Raw genomic sequence first — 10,703 nt, forward strand, 5'->3', positions numbered from 1 at the left:
CTTTTGTGAGAGGGAAACCTAGTTAAGTGTTGGAGGTATTAGACCCTTTTCCAGGATGAAGAAGTATTCTGTGAAAACTATACTATAAACACCCAAGATAGCTTCCACAGGAGCCTCATTAGGGCAGGTCTAAAGTTGTTAGAAACTCAGGAGAGAAAACTCAGAGCCAAATTAGGGAAAAAAAATCACATTACAAGAAGCAGTCAGAGAATTAGAAAAACTTCTAATCCATGTATGTATAATATGTCAAAATACTCTCTACTGTCATGTGTAGCTAAAAAGAGCCAAAAATTAAAAAAAATAACCAAAAAACAATAGCAATAAAAAAATTTCCCAAAAACCAGCAGCCAGGGAACCACTCTCACCCCAACCAAAAGATGATCCTGGCACAGCAAGCTTCCAGCAAGGAAGCATCTTCATCCCACTCCATCAAAAGACACCAAGGGTCCATAAGTGGAGAGGCCATTTCTACCCCATAGGTAGCACCAGCAAGAAATGGTGGGAGAAACTGTGGAACCACATAAACCAAGGAGACCAAAATGATACAGTGAGATTGATGAAAATTTAACAGCTCACAAAAGTCAGCCAAGGCTTGCATGCGGAAACCTAAGTATCTCATCATGAGTTCTGGTGATAACTCAGTCCATCTAATTCAGCATACATTAGTTAGCCATTTCCTCAGTTAGAAAAGCCTGTAGATATAGAGATCAAAGAACTGAGTTGAAGACCAGCACAGTACAAGTCAACAAAAAACAAAAAACAAACCTCATTTTCTATCTATAGAAGACATTAAAGAATGCTTATGAGTTAGGTGCTGGGTATTCTGTCTACCTGGAAATCAAAGGAAATAACACTTCAAAGTTTGAAGCACTCATATAATCAGTTTTGTGTAAAATAAAGGAAATGGCTTTTGAAAGAAGAGTTTTCCGATATTCAATAACATCAAAGGAAACAATCGTGGTTTCCCTGGAAAATTCAATAAATTAGGGTAACTCTATCACTGTAAGTCTGGTATTTATTTACATCAGTTCTAATAAATTAATTTTCTGTGTATATTATTTTAGGTTCCTAGATGAGGGGATAAAAAATATATAGTCAGAGAACATCAACCTTAAAAGTCACATTGAACCCTCATGATGGGTCCAATATCTGAACCAACAGTAAAAAAAAAAAAAAAAGTTATCCTCTGTTCACCTTCTGTCAGTGTATAGGCACCACACTAGACACCAAAGTGTTTTCTGTCAAATTGAGATGATCACCCAGTAAGATTGCAGTGAACATAAAGAACACTGTTGGAGAAAAACTGTGTTTTGACAACTTTTCTTTCTTAATAAGAAATGTAGTTGAAAATACTTAAACTTCAAGATATTTCCAATCCTGTTGAAAACAGAAGAAAGTCAGATTAAATGTACGTTTATTTAAGACTGTTCTTAAAAAAGCACTAGATGCCTGACTAAAGACTCACTTCTCCAGGTGCGTAGCCAGAAGACTGGCGTATCAGTTCCCACAAGTTCATAGAGCTTGATATGCAGAAAACCCCCACCCCAAGGATAAAATAGGGACAGTTACTATGAGAATGTTTTCTAATAAGAACTAGTAACATTCCAGTAAGCACTCAAAAGAGCTTTGCTTGCCTCACTATTTTTTATTAAAATATTTATTTATTCTAATTTGTTATATATGATGGCAGAATGCAATTAATTTCATATTACACATATAGAGCACAAATTTTCTAGTCTCTGGTTGTACACAAAGTATTTTCACACCATTCGTGTCTTCATACATGTACTTAGAGTAATGATGTCTAACTCCTTCCACCCTCATTCTGACTCCCTTGCCCCTCCCTCCCCTTTGCCCTATCTAAAGTTACTGCATTCCTCCCATGCTCCCACACCTCAATTGCCATTGAGTCAGTATCCTCATATCAAAGAAAACATTCAGCCTTTGGATTTTTGAGATTGTCTTACTTCACTTAGCATTATATTCTCCATCCATTTACCTGAAAATACCATAATTTTATTCTCTTTTAATGCTGAGTAATATTCCAGTGTGTGTGTGTGTGTGTGTGTGTGTGTGTGTGTGTGTGTGTATATATATATATATATATATATATATATATATCAAAGCTTCCCAATCAATTCATCTACTGAAGGGCATCTGGGTTGATTTCACAAAAAAATAAAAAACAAACCTCATTTTCTATCAATAGTTATTGTAAATTGTGCTGCTATAAACATTGATATGGCTGTGTCCCTATAGTATGCTGTTTTTAAGTCCTTTGAGTATAAACCGAGGGGTGGGATAGCTGGGTCAAATGGTGGTTCCATTCCAAGTTTTCTAAGGAATCTCCATATTGCTTTCCAGATTGGTTGCACGAATTTGCAGTCCCACCTGAAATGTATGAGTGTGTCCTTTTTCCCACATCCTACCCAACATTTATTGTTGTTTATATTCTTAATAGCTGCCATTCTGACTGGAGTGATGTGAAATAGTAGAGTAGCTATGATTTACATTTCTCTAACTTCTAGAGATGTTGAAAATTTATGCATATATTTGTTGATTGATTGTATATCGCCTTCTGAGAAGTGTCTGTTCAGTTTATTGGCCCATTTATTGATTGGGTTAATTGGTTTTTTTTGATGTTAAGGTTTTTGAGTGCTTTATATATCCTAAAGATTAGTGCTACATTTGATATGCTTGTGGTAGATATTTACTCCCATTGTGTAGGCTCTCTATTCATCTCACTGATTGTTTCTTTTGCTGAGAAGAAGCTTTTGAGTTTGAAACCATCCCATTTATTGATTTTTGGTTTTAATTCTTATGCAGTAGAAGTCTTATTAAGGAAGTTGGGGCCTAATCCAACAAGATGAAGATTCGGGCCTACTTTTTCTTACATTAGGCACAAGGTCTCTGGTTTAATTCCTAGATCCTTGATCAACTTTGAGTTGAGTTTTGTGCATGCTGAGAGATAGAGATGGAATTTCATTTTGTTACATGTGGACTTCCAGTTTTCCCAGTAACATTTGTTGAAGAAGCTATCTTTTCTTCAATGTATGCACCTTTATCTAATATGAGATAACTGTACTTATGTGGGTTTGTCTCTGTGTCCTATATTCTGTACCATTGGTCTACTGGTCTATTTTGGTGTTGATACTATGTGTTTTTGTTACTATTGCTTGTAGTATAGTTTAAGGTCTGGAATAGTAATTCTGCAGCTTTATTCTTCTTGCTAAGTATTGTTTTGGCTATTCTAGGTCTCTTATTTTTCAAAATAAATTTCATGATTGCTTTTTCTATTTCTATGAGAAATGTCATTGGGATTTTGACTGGGATTTAATTGAATCTGTATAGTACTTTTGATAGTATGGTCATTTTGACAATATTAATTCTGCCTATCCAAGAAGAAGGTAGATCTTCCCATCTTCTAAATCTTCTTTAATTTCTATTTTTAGTGTTCTGTAGTTTTCATTTTACAGGTCTTTCACCTCTTTCTTTAAGTTGATTCCCAAGTATTTTTTTTTTTTGAGGCTATTGTAAATGGGGTGGTTTTCCTAGTTTCTCTTTGAGCCTAATTTTTCTGTACAGAAATACCTTTGACTTATGGGTATTGATTTTATATCCTGTTACTTTTCTGAGTTCACTTTTTAGTTTTAGAAGATTTCTGGTGGATTTTTTTTTGGGGGGGTGTATTCTAGGTATAGAATCATATCTTCAGCAAATAGTGATAATTTGAGTTCTTCTTTTTCTCTCTGTATCCCTGTAATTACTTTCATGTGTCTAATTGCTCTTGCTAGAGTTTCAAGAGGGCATTTCTGTCTTGTTCCAGTTTTTAGAGGGAATGCTTTCAATTTTTCTACATTGAGAATAATTTTGGCTTAGGGCTTAGCATAGATAGCTTTTATAAGGTTGAGATATATTCCTGATATTCCTAGATTTTCTAGTGCTTTTAACATGAAGCAGTGCTCTATTTTGTCAAATACTTTCTCTGCATCTATTGAGATGACCATATGATTTTATCTTTGAGTCTATTGATGTGATGAATTACATTTATTTATTTCCATATATTGAACCAACCTTATATCCCTTAGTTGAACCCTACTTGATCGTGGTGCACTATCTTTTTGATATGTTTTTGTATTCAATTTGCCAAAATTTTATTGATAAGTTTTGCAACTATATTCATTAGAATATTGGTCTGAAGTTTTCTTTCTTTCATGTGTCTTTGTCTGGTTTTGGAATCGGGTTATACTGGCTTCAAAGAATGTGTTTTGAAGTGTTCCCTCTTTTTTTTATTTTTCCATGAAATGGTTTGAGAAGTATTGGTGTTAGTTCTTCTTTAAAGGTCTTGTATAACTCATCTGTGTATCTGTTCGGTCCTGGGCTTTTCTCTGTTGGTAGGTTTCTGATGGTGTCCTCTATTTTCTTTCTTGAAATTGATCTGTTTAAATTGTGTATATCATCCTGATTTAATTTGGGTACATCATATGCCTCTAGAAATTTTTTCAATGCCATCAATTTTTTCTATTTTATTGGAGTACAAATTTTAAAAATATTTTCCAATTATCTTCTGTATTTCTGTAGTGGCTGTTGTGATATTTTCTTTTGCATCATGGATGTTAGTAATTTGGTTTTGTCTCTCCTCTTTGTTAGTATGGCTAATGGTTTATCAATTTTATTTATTTTTTGAAAGAACCAACTTTTGGTTAATTTTTTTCATTGTTTCTTTTGTTTCAATTTCATTTATTTCAGGGCTGATTTTAATTATCCTACTTCTGCTGCTTTTGGCGTTTGTTTGTCCTTCTTTTTCTAGGAATGAACTCCATGCAATTAACTTTCCTCTTAGAACTGCTTTCATAGTGTCCCAGATATTTTGATATGTTGTATCAGTGTTCTCTTTTACCTCTAGGAAAATCTTTATGTCCTCCTTGATGTCTTTTGCAACCCATTGTTCATTCAATGGCATATTAATTAGTCTCCAGATATTGGAGTAGCTTTTTTAAAAATTTTATCATTGATTTCTAATTTCATTTCATTTTGGTCTCATAGAATACAGGCAGTATCTCTACTTTTTTGTATTTACTAAGAGTTGCTATATGGCATAATAAATGGTCTATTTTAAAGAATGATCCATGTGCTGCTAAGAAGAAAGTGTATTTTCTCATTGATGAATAATATATTCTATATATGTCTGTTAAGTCTAAGTTATTGATTGTATTTTTGAGTTCTGTAATTTCTTTGTTTAGCACTTGTTTGAAAGATATATCCTGTGGTGAAACAGGTGTGTTAAAGTCATCCAGAAATATTGTGTTGTAGTCTATTTGACTCTTGAACTTGAGAAGACTTTAATTGATGAATGTAGATGCTCCATTGTTTGAGGCATATATATTTATAACTGTTATGTGTTGTTGATATATGGTTCCCTTAAGCAGTATGAAATGTCCATCTTTATCCCTTTTGATTAACTTTGATTAAAGTAGTCTTGAAGACTACTTTATTTGAGGATGAGGATGGAAACTCCTGCTTTTTTATGCAGACCATGTGATTGATATATTTTTTCCCAACCTTTCACCTTCAGTCTGTGGACGACTTTTCCTATGAGATAAGTCTCTAGAAGGCAGCAGATTGTTGTGTTTTTTAATCCAATCTACCAGTCTATGTCTTTTTATTGGTGAGTTTAGGCCATTAACATTCAGAGTTATTATTGAGGCATGATTTGTATTTCTGGTCATTTTGTTTAATTTTTTTTCGGGGGGGTAACTTGATTTCTCCTTTGGTTGGCTTTTCTTCTATAGTAGTTCTTCCCTTTGCAGTTTTTCATTGGTGTTTTTAATTTCCTACTTGTGCAATATTTTGCCAACAATATTCTCTGTAGTGCAAGTTTTCTTGCTGTAATTTCTTTTAGCTTTTTTTGTTTATCATGGAAGGATTTTGTTTCCTTGTCAAATTTGAAGCTTAATTTTGCTGGATATAAGATTCTTGGTAGGCATCCATTATCTTTTAGAGCTTGGTCTATGTTCTTCCAGGATCTCCTAGCTTTGAGGGTCTGGGTTAAAAAAATCTGCTGAGATCTAAATTTGTCTTCCCTTTTATGTAATCTGATTTTTCTCTCTTGTGACCTTTAAAATCCTATCCTCATTTTGTATGCTACACATTTTCATTATAATGTGTCTTGGTGTAGACCTATTGTAATTTTGTACATTTGGTGTTCTATAGCCCTCTAGTATTTGATTTTCCAATTCATTCTTCCGGCTTGGGAAATTTTCTGATATTGTTTCATTGAAAAGATTGTGCATTCCTTTGGTTTGTGTCTCTGGACCTTCTTCTATCCTAATAAATCTTAAATTTGGTCTTTTGATGGTATCACATAATTCTGGGATATTCTGCTCAGGGTTTCTTACCATCTTCACTGTGAGGACAACTTTATTGTCAAGATTGTATATTTTGTATTCATTGTCTGAGGTCCTGTCTTCCAAGTGATCTAATCTGTTGGTAATACTTTCTATTGAGTTTTTTATTTGGCTTACTGTTTCTTTCATTTCAATGATGTCTGTTTTTTTTCCCAGACTATCTCTTTCTTGAAGTAATCTCTTGCTACCTACATTTGCTCTCTTATCTCTTTGTTGGATCATCAATTTTTGCCTGTATCTGCTCACTTGGGTCCTTCTTTAATTCCCAGATAATTTTTGTTTTGTATATTCTGAACTCCTTCTCTGACATTTTGTCTACTGTGCTATCTATAAATTCTATTGTAGTAGTATCTTGGTTTATTTGGGGCACTTTTCTCCCTTGTTTTCTCATGATGGCTATGTGTCTTCCTCTCTGGCAGTGTAGATTTGAGGTATTACAGCTTCTGCCCTATTTTCTTATATTGTCCCTAAAGATTACCTATACCTCACCTTTAAGGGGGAGATTAATATCACTGCACTCAATGTACACAATGTGCAGCTATAGATCAGTTAACTTCTATTTTTACATTTACAGTTTTGTTGTTATAATCAGAAATGATGAATTCGGTTATCTTCTAAAATATAGTCAATAGGTTTATGTAATGGATTACAGTTTCCAATGATAGAAGGGGGGCTGGGGATTGTCTGAGATATTTATGATTTAGGATGTGAGAATATAGACTAGTGAAAAGAAGTTGGCTGTTAATAGGAGAAACAAGAGAAAGGCAACCCCATGGAAGACTCCCTGTTACCTCAGCAACAGGATAACTGTCAGCACCCCTAACAGAGACACCTCTGGTGCAGCCAGATCCACAGGGACCTTCGTGACATCTTTCCAGGTCCTTATTGTTGTCCCTCGATAGAAGCAGGGATATCCCAGTTTCTCAGCTGCAGCATCCTCAACGTTATATGTACTCTGATGTTGGGCTGTGGAGCCATGCTTTGGTGACTAAGAAGCCCTAGTATGGAGTAGCTCTCCATGAGATTGTAGGGTTGCCTCTATCCAAGTGGCCTTGTGGTGGGGTGGGGGGGTGCCTGTCTTCTTGCAGGCCTCCTGGAGCTGGGGCAGGCCTCTCTGCCTCACTGTGTTGAAATATTCAAAATGTCCATCTGTAATCTCATCCTCTTTGCTCTATCCAGTTTGACAAATATTGTTTTTTCTTTAATACAAAAATGATAAAGCTCTAAGTCTCCAACAATAATAATCTCTTTTTCTTTAATAAAATTTATTTTAATGTAAAATACATATATAAAACATAAATATTACACATATTAATGGGGAGCATGCAATATGTCAGTATATGTGCACAATGTATAATGTAAACATATCCATCCCTTCAAACACTTAACAATTCTGTATGGTGAAAAACACAGTGCGTTATTTTTATTTGCAGTCATTCTATCATATAATAACATGCTGGAGCTTCTTGCAGCTATCAAACTATAAATTAGGACCCATTGATGACACTTCCCCAAATTTACAATGTGGGGTTTTGCTGTGCATTATAATAATATTATTTTCACTTCTATCAGTTTCCTGCTCAAATATAAGTTCTTAGATATTATGGCCATATCAAGTGAGTTTCTCCTACCTCCAAGATAAATGAATTCATTTTTTATTCAATTACCTGCTCCAGATTCTAATGGTCACTGGTTTCCTTGTGAAAGACATGATGCTTTAGATGTGTTTATTCATGCCAGGATATTTCCATGACCAGATATAGCTCCATAAAATAACTCAGAACAGAATTTTTGATTCTTCAAAATCAAAATATGCTTTTATATAAAAATAACTAAAACACATTTTTATTTATAAGCACTAAATACAATAAATTCTACAATTATTGCCTTCTCTTCTTTGATAAAAATTTGCTTCTGAGAAGCTGAATGTGTATATGGTACAAATGATCTCTTGTAGCCACTTGTAGTCATTATTTTCCACACTGTGACCAAGCAATCAATCATTACCAGGGCCAGAACACACTGTTAAATACCATTTTCCAGCACTTGGGCAATTTGGAGATAGTTATCTAAGGAAATATTGGGAATCAATTGCTCATATAAGAGCTATCTAAAAATCCAAAATGCAAACATAAAATTTGGTTTTATATACAGCTGACCCTTGAACAACTCAAAGGCTAGCAATGCTAACTCCAACAAAGTAAAAAAATCCAAGGGCTAACTTTGACTTCCCCAAATTTTAATAGGTTGTCATTAACTAGAAGCATTACTGCTAACATAAAGGGTCAATTAATATATATATATATATATATATATATATATATATATATATGATATAAAATATATTCCGTATTGTGAAAAATGTGTGAAAATTGTGAGAGATGAATTATAATTCACTGGAGAGATGAACTATTCATGTGAAAATGATTAGTATCACATGTCTGTTTTAAGTGGATACACACAATGCTTGAGCTCACTAGGATACCAACTGGAGGTGGCTTTGAAATTATTATAGTATTACCTTATGTACTAGAGTTAATTTGATTCAGGCATGATTTAATGGGGAATCTTTATGATTATTTATATTACTTCAATTTTGGTGCCATGTACAAGTCTTTGAGTGTTTGTGTAAATAAGTTCTGATAAAATTTTATAATAAATTTCTGTATATTTTACATCAATAACAAAACAGACTATTATCTATATTCTGGGGTATTCGTGATATACCTGAATTTTTTTAATTGTTTTGGTATCTCTACTCTATGAACTTCATCTGTGAGTTTTTCAAATTGTCATAAATCTCCAAAACAAAATAAAACAAAACAAAAATCTGCAAGTAAGTGGTTTCATGCAGTTTAAAATTATGTTGCTTAAGGGTGAAATGTACATGCATAGGTAATAATGTATTCTCCTTTGTTTCAGTTTTAAAAATTTGGCTCCCAATAAATGGACAAAATTGTGTGTGATGTCTGACTGTGTAACCACAAAATTGAACTGTCAGGATTCATTAAATAAAATCATAAAGCCCTCTGTTGCTTAAATACCATGGAAATTACTTTCCCTTTATATTTGCTCATAGAAACAGATTATTCATCTTTTAAAAACAATATGATTGGAAAATCCTCGAAAGTTTCAATTTTGTACCTGTTGAGAAACAGATACTCTCATAAATTAGTACAATATCTATAGATTTAAAAAATCACAAATTTATTTACATTTATCTCAGATATTCTACTTCTAGAAATTATTCTGGACATACACATTTACCAGTTGATGAAACATACAAAATTTTGTTGTGGTCATTGAATGTATTGGTAAAAGGTTGTCAATAACATGATGCCATTACTTACATGCTCATAAACATAATGTAACTCTGTAAAGAATAAGGGAGCTCTTCACCTACTGAAATAGTAGGTGAAATCTACAGATATATTGTTAAGCGAAAAAAGTTAAAGTGCACAACATTTGTTGTCACCATTTCTGTAGAAGAGGTGAGTGAAAGAAGGTATATACTGATTTTCATATTTCATATTTTCATTTATATAGAGGCACTCTGGAAGAACATCTAAGAACTAACAGCAATTATATCTTTGGTTGAGCATGGAGGAAAAAGTAGGTGACCCAATAATCGGAGCTTAGTTTAGAGTTTGTTACTACAGTTTATTTATATTGGTAGATATTCATACATTGGAAATATCTTATCTATTAAAAGTCATCTATATAATTAACATCTGTAATGAATGGTGTCCTGATATGTGAGCAATGAATTGAAAAATAAATCCCATATTTTTATTTCCATAGAATTGTTTCTTCTTAGATAACCTGGAATGGCAACTTTGCTGTTGATCACCTTTGGGAAAATAAAAATGGTAGCATAGGAACTAGAAGACCGAATTCAAGAAGCTTTGTGTAAATTAATTTAAATAAGTCATTTTACCTTCTAAGACCTCAGTTTCCTTACCTATATAAAGAAGGGCAATATAAAAGGTATTTTCATGATCTTATTGAGCTCCTAAATTCCTTAAGTACTTCACAATTGAGTATTTTTTCTAAGCATCAAGTTTCACCACGTGGAACACGCTTATATATAAAAGATGACAGAGTTAATGAATGGTCTTCTAATAAGTTTAGTATATTCAACCAAGGTTCCTTATGCAAGATTCCATGTGACTAAGTCACATCGATGTCATTTTTACTTTAAAAATGGGATAAAAATATTTCACATTAAATTTTTTTCTTTTAATTTTTTTTTTTTTTTTTGTGTGTGTGTGCTTGTTTTTGGTATCAGGGATTGAA

Source organism: Urocitellus parryii, chromosome 1, assembly GCF_045843805.1.
Source record: "Urocitellus parryii isolate mUroPar1 chromosome 1, mUroPar1.hap1, whole genome shotgun sequence".
NCBI lineage: Eukaryota > Metazoa > Chordata > Mammalia > Rodentia > Sciuridae > Urocitellus > Urocitellus parryii.